Here is a 15,181-nt window from a genome sequence, read left to right as displayed (position 1 = left end):
GTGTGGCCTCTAACTCCCTTACCTTGTCTCTGGCGTCTTCTGGCAACGTGGCATCAAATGACACTGTGGGGGGTCACATGACGTCAGAAAACTCCAGAGAAAAGGTAAGGAGGGGCTTGAGCAAGGGTGAAGAGAAGGCAAAGGTCGCAGACAAAGTTTGCCCACCCCTGCTTGAGCCCACCTCCCAAGCAGTGCAAGATCTTTGTAACACTGTCCTTTATGGGATAACTTGTTGCCAATATTCCTAGCATTTTGAGCTGTAAACTGTAACAATGGATAATGTTACCTTGGTAAAATAAGGATAATTTGCAGCTGCTGGGTGACTGAAGGATTGATTTAAACTGAAAAGCAGCCATTGTTAGGTACGCAAAAAGGATTTTGACAGATTTATTACAGGAGCACCAAACGATTGCCAGCTGAGGTAAGAATGTAGAATTATACACTCACATGCTTTGCATACAGTATATAAATAATAAGGTGGTTTGGCCTCTCTTAGGCCAAGATTTACTAAAGGGTGCTAAGCTTTAGCACACCTTCCACTGAAATTAATGGAAGCTAAGGCATGCTAAAGCTCATCACCCTTTAGGGAATCTGAGCCATGGCATTTAAAGTATGTCCTCTATAGTACAATATGTTACATACAGAAGTAGTTTTGCATTACAATTCCATTCATCATATAGATTGTAAGCAATCTAAAAGTCCTTTCAAATTAGGCATTAGAATTTACAGACCATATCTGAAGGGCATTGGCTAGGCTAAAGCTGATCCAGGTCTATCAGTGTTTGCACACTGACCAGCATGTTCCTATTCATAATGGACCCAGACTGGTCAAACTGCTTTTACCTTAATGGGAGCATACTGTATGAGTTGCCTGTAGCTCACTGCTTATGTCTTTTTAATATACATTGATCTGCACCATGCACATCTCTCTCTTCTCTTTTTTTACCCATGGAAAGTCCAATCTAAATCTCCCACCATTTATCAGATTTATCTGAGACGCTTGATTTGACCTACCCCATGTGAGTAGGCATTTGGATGTTGGATTTATTTAAGATCTTTGCTTCCAGTACGTCTGCACTATTGTATGTGATTAGCCCTGTGTAATCTATTCTATGGGATGTTGGGAAACATCACCTGAACCAGCTGCAGCTCTCCTGTATGGTGATTTTTCTCACTTGATTTTTCACTTTTTCACTTTTTATTTTGTTTGTCACATTCTAATTGTTAAAGGTGATATTTAGTTTGCGCTATATGCGCTCTTGTTGCACTATTCATAATTTTCACATTAATGAAATACATTTATTTAAATGCTTTAAGAGAACTGTTCTATTCAGTGTTTATTTGTAAAGCATACAGAACACCTACAAGCTCATATTGAACCCCCACAATAACCACAACATATATATAAGCATATAAGTTTCACAGAGGAGTGCTACTGAGCATGGCAATATATATATTTAAAACCAAAGACATAACATAAAACACAGACAGAGCTCAATGCACATCCAGTAAAACTTATTCACGGTACAGTGCCTAAATATACATGAATAGATAACTATTAAATAAAATGGTCTTTTAGTTTAACATTTTGGCCAAATTGTTGTAAGCCCCTGAGCCAACTGCACGGCAGACCACATCTCAAGGGTCCCTAACACTAATATAGATTCTTAATAACCTGTGCATTACCAGGAAGAATGATTTATAGTAAATTATAGCAAAATTAGTTGCAAAGTTCTAAGTCTGATTGAAGCTTTTAATAACCTGTACATTACCAGGAAAAGCACTCTGTATTAGAATTGTCACAATCACACTGTAAGCAAGCAAGTTCCCCTGAGAGTGGGAGATGCTATGGAGTGAGTTTTTAACCATTTAAATGTGGGAGGGAGTGACCTTCAATTAGGTAGGAGGTTGCCACCCTCCAATCAGCTAAGACTAGCTGAACAAGAATTGTAAAACATACAGAACACCTACAAGCTCATATTGAACCCCCAAAATAACCACAACATGGTCTGCCGTGCAGTTGGCTCAGGGGCTTACAACAATTTGGCCAAAATGTTAAACTAAAAGACCATTTTATTTAATAGTTATCTATACATGTATATTTAGGCACTGTACCGTGTATAAGTTTTACTGGATGTGCACTGAGCTTTGTCTGTGTTTTATGTTATGTCTCTGGTTTTAAATTTATTTGTAAAGCGCCAACATATTCCGCAGTGCAGTATGCAGTGCCGGATGACTCACCTTTTCATGGAAGCCTTTCAGGGAGTTTTTAAATATCTGAACCCTAGGGGAAGTCTGATGGTAAGTGGTAGGGAATCCAGAGAGAGGGGGTCGCATGGGAGAAGTATTGGAGGCGGTAAAATGGTAGGAGGAAAGGTGGATTTTGTGGGCAGAATGTAGGGGCATTAGGTATGTATTTGGGTATGAGGGCTGAAATTTAAGGTGGGGCAGCGTAGTTGAGAGCTTTTTAAGCTAGAGTTTTACATTTGATTCTAGAGGATATGGGAAGCAGGTGTGGGGATTTGTGTAGTAAAGCAGTGAGTGAGATAGATGCGTCTAGCAGAAGCATTTTGGATGGATTGGAGTTGGTATAGGCAGACGAGGGGAATGCCAACTTAGAGAAGGCTGCAGTAGGTCATGCGGCCAAGAGGAGTGAGTGAATTCAATGCATCATGAGTGAGAAAAAATCCTGTCTTTGTGACATTTCCGAGGTGGACTTCTTGAGGGACAGACTTAAAAAACAGTTCAGGGAGGGGCTGATTTTTGTTCAGAGGGGTTAACAGATTAATTAACTGAGTCAAATGAGGTTCATACCTGGAGATAGAGATTAATGCCGTTATAGTTCGATATCACAGCAACTGAAATTCTCAGCTTGCATTGTGTGTGTGTGTTTGCAGAAATATTTAACACCCTACAATGGCACATTTTGTTGAATTACAAATAATGAAGCATAGTTTTTTAAACAAACTTTATTCTACGCTTCAAAGCTGTTGTGGTTAAACTGAACACTTACGAGGAGGAGTTTAAATGTCAGCAAAGGAAATGTACAGATGCAGCCTTGAGTATTAGAACTCTTACCTTTTAAATTCTGGGGCAGTCTCATAGTAAATGCCTCAACTTTGCCTCAACATTTCTGTGTGATTCTTAATGGCCCATCGGATTAACACAGTAGGGGTCCCTTCAGTACCATTCAGTTTGTATGGGTCATTAAGAATCTCACAGAAATGTTGAGGCATTTATTGTGAGACTGCCCCAGAATCTCCCAGAATTTCCCAGGTACAAGTGTTCTAATACTGGTCGCTGCATCTGTACAAAACAAAATGTACTGGTTGAATAAGTATTCGGCCCCTTAAATCAGTAGTACTTGGTAGAAGTACCTTTTCCAGCAATTACTGCTGAGTCTTTTTGGATAGGTCTTTACTAGCTTTACACAGTAGGATGGTGACATTTTTGCCTATTCATTACAGGAAAATTGATCCAGTTCTGATAAGTTAGTTGCGGGTCATCGATGGACTGTAATCTTCAAGTCCCACACTAAATGTTTGATTGGATTTAAGTCAGGGCTTTGACTGGGCCACTCAAGAATATTAATTCTCCTTGTTCAACCACTACAGTGTGGCTTTGGCATTATGCTTCGGGTCATTGTCCTGCTGAAATATGAATTTCCTCCCCAGTTTCAGAGGTTTGGCCTACTCAAACAGATTTTCCTCAAGGATTCACCTTTACTGTGCACCATCCATTCTCCCCTCTATTCTGACAAGCTTCCCAGTCCCTGCTGAAGAGAAGCATCGGGCATAACATGATGTTGCCACCACCATGCTTGACAGTTGGGATGGGGTTGACTTGGTTTGGTGTGCAGTGTTTGGCTTGTGACCATTAAACCTTTTTCCACCTGACTGCTGTATTATCAACTGTATATGCTTTTTCACAAACTCCATACATGATTTAAGATGAGTCTTTTGAGTAATGGCTTCTTTCCACCCATCCATACAGGCCAGCTTTGTGAAGGGACCGGCTTATTATTGATGTGTGAACGATCAGGCTCAGTGGGAATATCCACTGGGAGAGTCAGTAGTGTAGAATCACCTGGGGTAATCACGGGAGTCAGGAGTCGGCATTAGCAGTGGTAGTGGAGAGTTTCCGGGAGGAGCAGACAAAAGACATAGGCAAGGCGGGCAAAAAACAGGAGAATTGTCAGATGGATTAGGGTCAGGGCAACAGCAGGCAGAGGGAAGTCAGAGGCAAGCCGGGACCAGGAAGTCAGAATACTACAATAGCAGGTAATGAAACAAGGGAGCAACACACCCTCACTCCAGCAAACAAAGTTGAAGCAAGGAGTTCTGATGGAGGTGCCTTCTTATAGACCACGGAGGTCATGTGTACTGCCAAAGAGCTGCTTAGAATGAAGCAGTTCCTATACGTTGGTCCCGATATGAACACTGACTCCCATCTCAGACAAAAAACTTTGCAGATCTCTCAATGTCATTGTTGGCTTTAAAGTGACACCCTGAACCAGTTTCTTGCTTTCCCGGCTGCTCAGTTTGGGAGGGCGACCTGATCTGGGTAGTGTCTGGTTGGTATCATGCATCTTCCGCTTAATGATGGACTTCACTGTGGTGAGAGGGATAATCAGCGGCTTTGAACTTTTCTTCTACCCTTCTCCTGCTCTGTGCCTCTCTACCACTTTATCTGTGACTTGTTTCGAAAGCTCTTTGGTGTTCTTGGTTACTTTGTTGGATCACTGTGAAAGTTGCAGTTTTGAAAGTCTTTATATACCTTGCGGGAGCTGATCTACAAGTTAAACCACTTTGATTACACAAAAGCTGAGACCATTTTACACATTTTGTGACTTCAAACAATTATTTTGCACCTGAGCTGATTTAGTGCTGCAGTAACATAGAGGTTGAATACTTATGAAACTGAGATGAATCTGGTTTTCTCTGTAAATCTTTCTTCGTTATATTCTATATGCATTTTTTTTAATTTGTCACTTAAGAGTAGTTATTGTAGATTCTACTCTACATGAAAAGTCACGCTGAAATGCCAACAAAATCTGAAAAATGTGCAGGGGGTGAATACTTCTGTAAACCACTACCTATCATCTATCGATCACTCCTGTTAACCTTTTAACTCGCTTATAATTTTTCCCTTTCAAATGTGACCACTTTAAATGTTATGCTGACCCTCTTAGTTCGTCCTTTCAAGTATGTATTGCATTAGAGAGACAATTTCAGGCCACCAGCTTAATATCTACTCATTTGTTAAACTGGAATGCCTTCAATTGAAGGCATTCCAGTATATTGTATATATTATATATATATAGTACGTTACCATCCAGGAATGCAGCACAATAGCATATAGAGGCAGCACTCAGAGGTAAGTAAGCAAAACAATGTATTGAAACAGATACAAAAATCCGACGTTTAGATCCCCAAAGGGATCTTCTTCCTGGGGGTGTCCGAAGATCCCACTGAGGATTGAAACGTCGGATGTTTGTGTGTTTCAATACATTGTTTTGCTTACTTACCTCTGAGTGCTGCCTCTCTTTGCTGTTTTGCTGCCCTGCTGGACGGTAACGTACTCTTCACATTTGGGACTAACCACCAAGCTCTTTTGGATATCTACTTTGGAGTGCTTGCTGTTTTTTTACTATATGAGGGAGAGAGGGAGAGAGGGACTTGTGGACTTTGGGGAGTGTGTATTTAACTGGAATCAGTGGATATGTTTGGGTCAGGAACCTTCCTGTCTCCTCAGTGATCCACTCCAGGGAAAGAAAGATATCATCATCAAACCTGCAGACAAAGGCGGGGGCAATTGTTACTCTGGATTATTCCTATTACAGAGGGGAGATTTTGAAACGGCTTAGTATTATTAATCACTACAAAAAACTACTGGCAGACCCCACGATCTTTTTAAAAAAAAAGAGATGGACTCAATTGTATAACTAGGGATTAACAACAACTGGATCACTGAGGAGACAGGAAAATTCCTGACCCAAACATATCCACTGATTCCAGTTATATACACACTCCCCAAAATCCACAATTCCGCCACCACCCCGCCGGGCAGACCGATCATATCAGCTAGGGGCTCTCTGTGTCACCCTGCTTCTCAGTATGTGGACTTTTTCCTGCAGCCCATGGTTGCCAAAATAGCATCTTATGTCAAAGACACCACCGATTTTATTAATAAACTTGCAACCATCACTATTGATATAACTGATAAATTCCTTGTGATTCTCAATATCTCGAGCTTATACACGAACATCCCACATAAGCAAGGCATGGATGCTATTTGACAACACTACTCCAATTTCTTAGAACATGATGGCCCTCCAGTTGAGTTCATACTTCTCCTCAGAGAGGTTATTCTACATAAGAACTTATTTAAGTTCGAAAAAGGGTTCTACCTCCAACTGATGGGAACAGCCATGGGCTCAAACATGGCACTCTCCTAAGCTAACCTCTTTATGGACAGTTATGAGCAGACACATCTACTGAATGATGCTCCATTTGAACATCACATTCTGCATTACACACGTTACATTGACGATGTGTTCCTTATCTGGGGGGGGGACAAGAGGAAGAGCTCCTACAATTCATGAATTACCTTAATCAAATTCCATCTACAATACGATTCACGTCGAATCGCAATTTATCTAATATCACATTTCTGGATATGGTGATATATAAGGACAATGGTAAGCTTGCCACCAGGATTTTCCAAAAAACAACTAAGAACACATTGCTCTCTGCCACAAGCCACTATCCTTTATCACTTAAACTAGGTCTCCCATACCCGCAGATGCTGCTGGTAAAAATAATTACCAGTGACCCTTTGGAGGTGGAGGATTCAATGCAGGCCATGGCACAACGGTTCTACGACATAGGGTACCAACGAACTGAGATTGAGGATGCCCTAACCAAAGCACGTGCAGCAGAAAGAACAACATTGCTTACACCTCACACCAGCAAGATTATGGATAAACATATACTGGTAAATGTCATCAGCACTTATACCACAGCCTCCCATTTTATCAGACGCAGTATACATAAGCACTGGAATATTCTATCCAACGATACGAAGATTGGCAATCTCTGCAAAAATCCGCCACGACTATGCTATCGCAGAGGACGGAACTTGGGGGACATTCTCACACAGGTGGATCCAGTACCTAAATATGCACCAACAACTTCATGGCTGTCGAGAAAACCAGGAACCTTTAAATGCCACAGCTGCATTAACTGCCAGTTCATACAAACTGGCCAATCGTTTGCCCACCAATGGCAACCAAATTCCAATTAAAATCTATCTCAACTGTGGAACACGGTTTGTGGTATATTTTAAGTGTCCTTGCGGCTTATATTATATGGACAAAACAAGCAGGATGTTTAAAGAAAGAATGGCAATCCATAGCTCCACAATCAGAAAAGCACTCCAGGATAACAGCACAGGCGAGGACCTCAACTTTCTTCCAGTGGCCAGACACTTCAGAACACAGAGGCACAGTTTATCCACCTTAAGAGGCATGCCAATTCTTCAAGCCAATACCCCTGGTCGGGGTGGAGATAGAAAAATAGATTGCTTCTCCAACATGAGGCCAAAATGATATTTGAACTGAAGACTATGCCACCCCCCCCTCCCATGGTCTGAATGAAGATTTAAAACTAGGCTGCTTCTTATAATCAGACAATCACTTATTGATGATTACTGATCCAATTGGGAACTACTGTACTAGTGTCTTTAGATTATATATTAGCTGATTGCGCTATGTACTGCATGGTTTCTGTCTGTGTCCATCAGGATCACTGGCATGTCCTTTTCGAGTTCTCTCCAAGGGATACTGTGCACTCCCACTTCAATGATCAGTATTCATGTGGTTACATCGGGATAACCCTGAAACTTTAAAGACTCTCTTTCTTATATTTATTTTTTCCCATCTCCTGTCCTTGTTGCTTCCTTAGCCCCTACCCATTTCCTCACCCCCTTTCCTCAACCCCTCTTGTCCCCAGCTCAGCAGCCTCTACTGCTCTGACTTTGTTTACAATACTGCGCTACGCATGCGCATTAGCATATTCACATCACGGACCCTGCACAGATTCCTAACCGCAGAACCTCAGTCATCATCATGGCTACGTTATAACGCTATGCATGCGCACTAGCCTGACTGACAGTGAACTCGTTCCTATGACTACTATAGATGCTATGAGAGCTGGGAGCAAGGGGATCAGATGTTAGACTCCTGATTACAGAGTCCAGTGATCACGTGACGATGCTGGCAATCAACACTATAGCTACAGTAGAACTGCTGCATTGGATTGCGGGCTTTTTAATGATTGGTTCAATCTTTGTTTGCTGTAATGGTTTTTGGGTATGTATATGTGGGTGTTTGTCACTTTACTTGTGCACTGCCTTGAGAAAGGGTCCTGTTTGGAGGACCGAAACGTCGGTGTATGTGCCCCTTATCTTCAATACAATTTTTGTACTGCATTTCTTATTGTGTGCTGCCTTTTTCTTGCTGGAAGATTTCTTTTGGATAGTCAGCTGACCGTCAAATTATATGGCTATATTATAGAAGAAGATATGAGAAATTCAGAGAGGAATATATTATTGATCTTTTTACATATTTTAATGACTTGGTACTGTATATCTGAACTTGTTTCTAAAAACATTGACATGGGTGTCTTTCTCCGATGTTCAAGCTCCATTGTTTGATTAGCAAATAATGAGAATAGAATAAAATAGATGTAGACGTGTTTTTAAATTTAAACATTCACCAGTCAAAGTGGCTTTGCAGAACCAAGTAGTACAGTATGTTTAGGAATTGGCTGTGCTAAAATAAAGTGTCTCCATTTGGTTATAGCCAGACACGAAGAAATCAATTTGGATAGGAATTTACCCGTCTTGATTTTTGTCTAAAATGGCATCTAATCATTTTCTAGATCGACATATATAATTGAATAGAATCATATTTATGTGAGTTATTTTGAATGTAGCCTTCTCCATACAATATATTCACATAGTTTTCAGTGCAGCCATTAACCTCACGTGTATTAAATCAGGGTTTTATGAAACCTCCCAGTCCTAATACTGTATGTAGTAGCTCTTTTTGAAATTGACAAATAATGGCATTCTTACAATTTTGACTTTTTTAGGCCAGAATCTAGAGATTTTTCTGCAAGATCAAAGGCAATGTACAATATATTAACAACATTTTGTTGAGTGCATTTCATACATTTATTCTCCACTGCTAGAGGGAAACATCTTGTATATTTTGATTTATGATATACAAGACTAAGCAATGAACGGTATGTCTCCGAAAACATAATACTCCGATTTTTGTGAAATAAGACCTACTGTATACCAGAAATAATTTCTGATCTCAGTTGTTTCATTGTTTGTCTGAGTAAAAATGTACAAAATTATACATCTTGTCCGTTTTTACACGAGTTAAAAAAAAAATATCAGTTATGGGATTTTGAATCGGACAAAAATGTTCACTCGTAACCATCATTGCATCGAACATTACATTTAATAGAAACCGTGTATCCCGCGTGCTGGTATCAGCTGTTTCTCAGCGTTGACCTGCCACTTATGGGTTTGTAAGTCACGTATGTTGCAGTCACACGCGTTTACTTCCAAATCTTCCGATCCTTAACTCACGTATGGCAGCTTCACAGGACAGCAAAAAATACTCTGTACCACAACGCGTTTCACACACAAGTGCTTCATCAGGCAGTAATTTACTTCACCCATATCTGAATAGATATACCTTCTGCTTCAGCAGAACTCAATTTACTCTAATTGGTCAATTATCTTTATTTAGAGAAACACCCTCTTATCACGATTGTGGGCACTCTGCAAACACATTAGCCACAATAGTGTTTGTACAAGGGGTTAAATTATAAATGTATTACCAAATAAGTTAGACTTAAATGGTATATGATATATATATATATATACACATACATACAGATCAACCCCGTTATAGCGCGATGTGTTACACCGCGAATCCGTTTATAACGCGATACAAGCGTGGCTCCCAATTTTCGTATGTATGAGTACTTTACAACATGGTTATTGGTATCTTAAATACTTTGTTGTACAATGCATCCAGTTGTTCACTATTCCTAACGCGATCCGCTTATAACGCGGTGTGATTCTTTGGATCCCAAGCACCGCGTTATAAGGGGGTTGAGCTGTATATAGATATAGATTTATATAAAAACTATATTATTTAATTGGATATGGGTTTCAGTATATATTAAAAGCATTTTAAATTTCATTGACAGTGAAATTCAAATTAATACATATATCAAAATCCAATACCTAATGACATAAAATACACTCCATTTAAAATTATTGTGTATTTTATGTAATTAGGTATTGGATATATCAAGTTTGATATACAGTATGTATTAACTTGAATTTCACTGTCATTAATGAGATTTAAAATGCTCTTAATATATACTGAAATCCACATCCGATTTAAATAATATCGTGTTTATATAAATCTATACATATATCACATACCATTTAAGTCTTTAACTTATCTGATAGTACATTTATAATTTAACCCCTTGTACAATCACTATAGTGGCTAATGTTTGCAGAGTGCCCAGAGTCATGATAAAAAGGTTTTTCTCTAAATAAAGATAATTGACCAATTAGCGTAAATTGAGTTCTGCTGAAGCAGAAGTTATATCTATTCGTATATGGGTGAAGTAAATTGCTGCCTGAAGAAGCACTTGTGTGTGAAACGCGTTGTGGTACAGAGTATTTTTTGCTGCCATACGTGAGTTAAGGATCAGAAGTTTTGGAAATGAGGCGCGTCTGACTGCAACATACGGGATTTAAAAATCCCAAAGTGGTAGGTCAACGCTGAGAAATAGCTGATCCCAACGTGCGGGATACACTGTTCCAAGATTAACTCGTCTCTTACCCTTTCTGGATCTAAAAGTGGGAAGCGTGGACAGATCTTTCTAAAATCTACTGAATTGCTGACATTATACATGTAAGTTCATATGTGCTTTATTTTGTAGTGCTCAATATACCATTCTTCACCTTTTGGTGCGCTCTGTGTTTATTTTTTTTCCCTGACACCCTACCTGTTCATTGTGCATGCACACTTGTCAGGGGAAGTCACTAAGCCAGTAGTTTAAAAAAAAAATTTGGTTAACAAACCCTATAATTATATTGTGACATTCTGCGGAACTACAACTCTCTAATAGCATGTCTGAGATCAGATGCATTTTAAGGAACCCCAACCCTCTCTACTAGTGCCTCTGAAATCGGATGCATTGTAACTTCTTCGGTATATGGTACAGGGAATCCTTTAGGGATGCCCGGGGAACCCAAAGTTTCCTTGGGACCCCTGTTGAAAAAACACTTTTCTAAGCACGTGAGGATGTTAATACTAAAATAACTAATGTGGCCATTAAGTAATACAAAAACTGAAAATAAAAATCAACAGCAAATCAAGTATCTATTAAAGTACATTCCATTTACAATACACATTCAGACCAGGGTATTTGAATGCTCCCAGATCTTGGATACCAGTGAATGTCTTTTTGTGATTTGAGCTCCTTCTCCAGTTGGCAATTTAATGCTTATCAAACAAATTAATCTTGAACCAGCTCTCTGGTTTATAATATAACATTACAAATAATATCCGCATTATTTCACTTGGTAAAACCCTTGTGAATAATCACATGAAATAACATGGATCCTGTGAATGCAACTTCCACTTTTGTTTTGGCGTGTACTTTTTATTCTGTTCTTAATTTCCCTGAATTTGCTGTGAATTGGATATAGATTCTTGCGTGGTCATTCCTGACATCACTATGGTTTTCTTAAGTATTCAATGGGAATCACTTTTGGCCACCCGGATAACTATCTTTCAGTACATCATCTGGACACTTTTCAACTAGTGGTACTTGAGCCTTGATTTACAGTTGTCATATATTGTGGTTGGTTCATGTACTTGGCTGTGTATCATATTGTTTTCATTTTCAATATGGTTCAATAGTGTGTACATGTCTATGTATGTGTATACATGTGCAGAAATCTATATATACATCTTGCATCTTGTGGTTTGTAGATTAAAACACTGATAATTGGGAGGCTATAACATTTTGTGATGACTGTTGAACATTAAGCAGTACAACGGTGACTTGAAAAATATGGAAACTAATGTAGTGCAGTATTAGTGTTGCAATTGTTCATAATCTGCTGAACAATAAGCCTTTTTGATGTGCATATGTGGTTGTTATGCAGTAATGAGGATTGTGCATTACTTTTTCCACTAAAGATAAATGTGAGCAAATTAAGGAATGGGGAGGACGGGAAAGATACCTTCATGCTCAATTACAGATTTAATGTGATATAATTAAGAGAGTCTGTGCTGCTTTGCACTTGTTTGAGAGGTTTGGAGTTCCTATTTGCAAGAAAACTATGCAGCCTAGTGTCGTGTTAAAGCCAAGCCATTTTGCGGTGTATAAATTAGGGATATGCTGGTCTCTTGCCTCTGCACGTGTTATGTCAGCAAAAAAAAAGTTATTGATTTTCTTTCCTTTTTTTTTTTTCTGCTTTGCTGACTCTTCCTTTAAGCTTTACAGGAAATAGAGATGCACAGTGTGCACTTTTGAATAATTTCAGAGAAAAACATACATATTTTGTGTTCTTTTGGTTGAGGTACTACAGTATTTCTATATTGGTGACCCAGATGGTCTACACCACAGCTAATGTACAGGCATACCCCGGTTTAAGGACACTCATTTTAAGTACACTCGCGAGTAAGGACATATTTTCAATAGCAGCATACCTCTGTGTCCGTATAGGCAAACTGCAGCTCGCGCATGCGCCTGTCAGCACATCCTGAACAGAAATACCGACTCTCTACCTGTACCGAAGTAACGATAAGTGGAAAAAAGATTACATTTTCGCTTTACATACATGCTCTGTACCCATTGCGTACGTTAATGCGGGGTATGCCTGTATGGATTTCATTGTTCCAAGTTAGAACACTTAATGTTTATAAGTTCCCTGTCTTCCAGATCATAGATGAGCAGAACGGGGAAAAGAGTAGTATAGTAAGAGTAGAAAAGAAAGGTGCAGAGTCTATTCTAAATAAGTGAGATGGATAGATCATCTGAAACTTTGTGAATAGGGAAAACAAAAACTTGAGCTTGGACAACGAAGTGTGAAAATGCAAGCCTACACTTAGATGCGTGATAAAGAAGAACGTCCACTGAACAGATGTTAGTGAGAACGCCAGCCCTGCAGTGAATGAATGACACTATGGGAGAATGCCAGCCCTGTGGTGAATCATTGAGGAATGAATGAAGGAGTCTTCCATATTCTGGAGAAAGGAATGCGGGCCATGAAGAGCAAGCAAGATGCCCTTGTCATATACCTAGAGAGAGAGGCCACCCACCCTATGAGACTTTGCAGTGGAATGTAGGCACCAAGTACAATCAGAATGTTGGGAGCAAATGAAAGTGCTTGGAGAATTTGGAAGTGTGACCCATATTATGCAGTGTGTTTTTTTTTCTGGGAGGTAGGTGAGGTTTCTCCACCAAACAAACTGCTCAACTTTTAAAACTAGTAGCATTGATTTTTGGATAACGATAGTGGTTTTGAAGTGGGAGAATCTATCTTAATGCTTTGTCGCATGCATATCCCATTCCTATGGTCTGCTATACAGTGAAACTTATCATTTTTGCTGGCAAAACACAGGTCTTGGAAACCAATAAACCCATCAGCAGGCACTCAAGCATCTTCAAAAAACGTTCCTTTATTCAGTTACATCATATACAGTTAGGGCTGTAGGCCACACGTTTCGGTCCCTGCCAGGACTGTTCTCACGGACAACTTGTCTGGAATCAAAACGCGTGTCCAATCGTCCTAACTTGATATGATGTAGCTGAATAAATTAACTTTTTGGAAGATATTCTGGAGTGCCTGTTGATTGTATTGTATGTCTTTATTTGTATAGCGCCATTAATGTACATAGCGCTTCACAGTAGTAATACACGTGGTAATCATATAAATAACAAATAATATAAATAACAGGTCATGGGAATAAGTGCTTCAGACATAAACGTAACATTTAGGAAGAGGAGTCCCTGCTCCGAGGAGCTTACAATCTAATTACTTTATTATGGTCTATACGCACATAACATACTGTATATTTCAAACACGCTTGACCTAAATATCAACCATTACGAATAGGAAAAATAAGCAACCTGACGGGAAGCTTGGAGTGTTTTTGGTACTACTGGTAATTCAAACACCACAATATAAAACCCCATGTGATTCAGGATTATGTAAACAAGGGCCAGTTGGTTCATGTATTTGAGCATAAGATACAAAATTAGATTATATATTTTTGTGTTTATGGTTTGTAATAGAGCAAAACTATTCCTCTGGCAATCGCTCCTGTTTTTAAATAGTTGGCAACTACCATGGATGAAAATACGACATTCCGCGAGTTCTAGATGAGTCATACAATTTAAAACCTCAATTCCTTCATTTCATAAACTATTTTGAAAAGCACGTCATTTAGTACCTTTAATTTCTTACATTCTATTGTTCTTCTCTACCAAGTGGTGCTTCTCTCAAAAGGATCGCTATATAAAAAAGGAGCCTCTTGGTATGATCATTGCTATGTCGAAGGTGAAGAATGTTTTAGCTTTTAAATAGAATCCTTAGGAAGAGCTACACAAGAGTAAACTTTGCACTTTTATAAGTTTCCATTGTTGTTTTTTTTTTTTTTAAACTCTCGTGTATTTCTGTTTGTTTGCTGTATGGTTAACTTTTATGGAAGTATTAGTGAATCTGTGAAGTGTAAACAAATACTTGGCCATGGGACCCCAAAGAAGTAACGAGAGAACAAAAATAGTCTCTTACCCTTGTGCTTAAAGCCGGCTGGGTCACAAATGTAAAATTATACCCAATATAGGGGGGAACAAAAGACCGAGAACCCCAATCCAACATGACAATTCATATAGTTAAATACTTATCTGTTCTTTTCTCATAAGTGATGGCCACTTAGTTAAATTCTTTGGCTAAAGCATTTGTAAGCTTGCAGACCACGTCAAGGTGTGCACTTTTTTTCTGCAAGTCCTAACACTGTTTCTGCAAACATTGTCTGAACCTCTACTAGGAGGGAGTAGTCTAA

General features: G+C 39.2%; 1 protein-coding gene across 5 annotated transcripts in view; it reads left to right on the top strand.

Annotated features, from left to right (window-relative positions):
- SCN8A (sodium voltage-gated channel alpha subunit 8) overlaps positions 1-15,181 on the top strand; it is a 165,207-nt gene that overhangs the window by 42,891 nt on the left and 107,135 nt on the right. The gene's annotated exons all lie outside the window — the stretch shown is intronic.

Source organism: Ascaphus truei, chromosome 3 (assembly GCF_040206685.1).
Source record: "Ascaphus truei isolate aAscTru1 chromosome 3, aAscTru1.hap1, whole genome shotgun sequence".
Taxonomy (NCBI): Eukaryota; Metazoa; Chordata; class Amphibia; order Anura; family Ascaphidae; genus Ascaphus; species Ascaphus truei.
The sequence above is the reverse complement of the archived record's forward strand: the minus strand, read 5'-3'. Positions and strand labels throughout refer to the sequence as shown.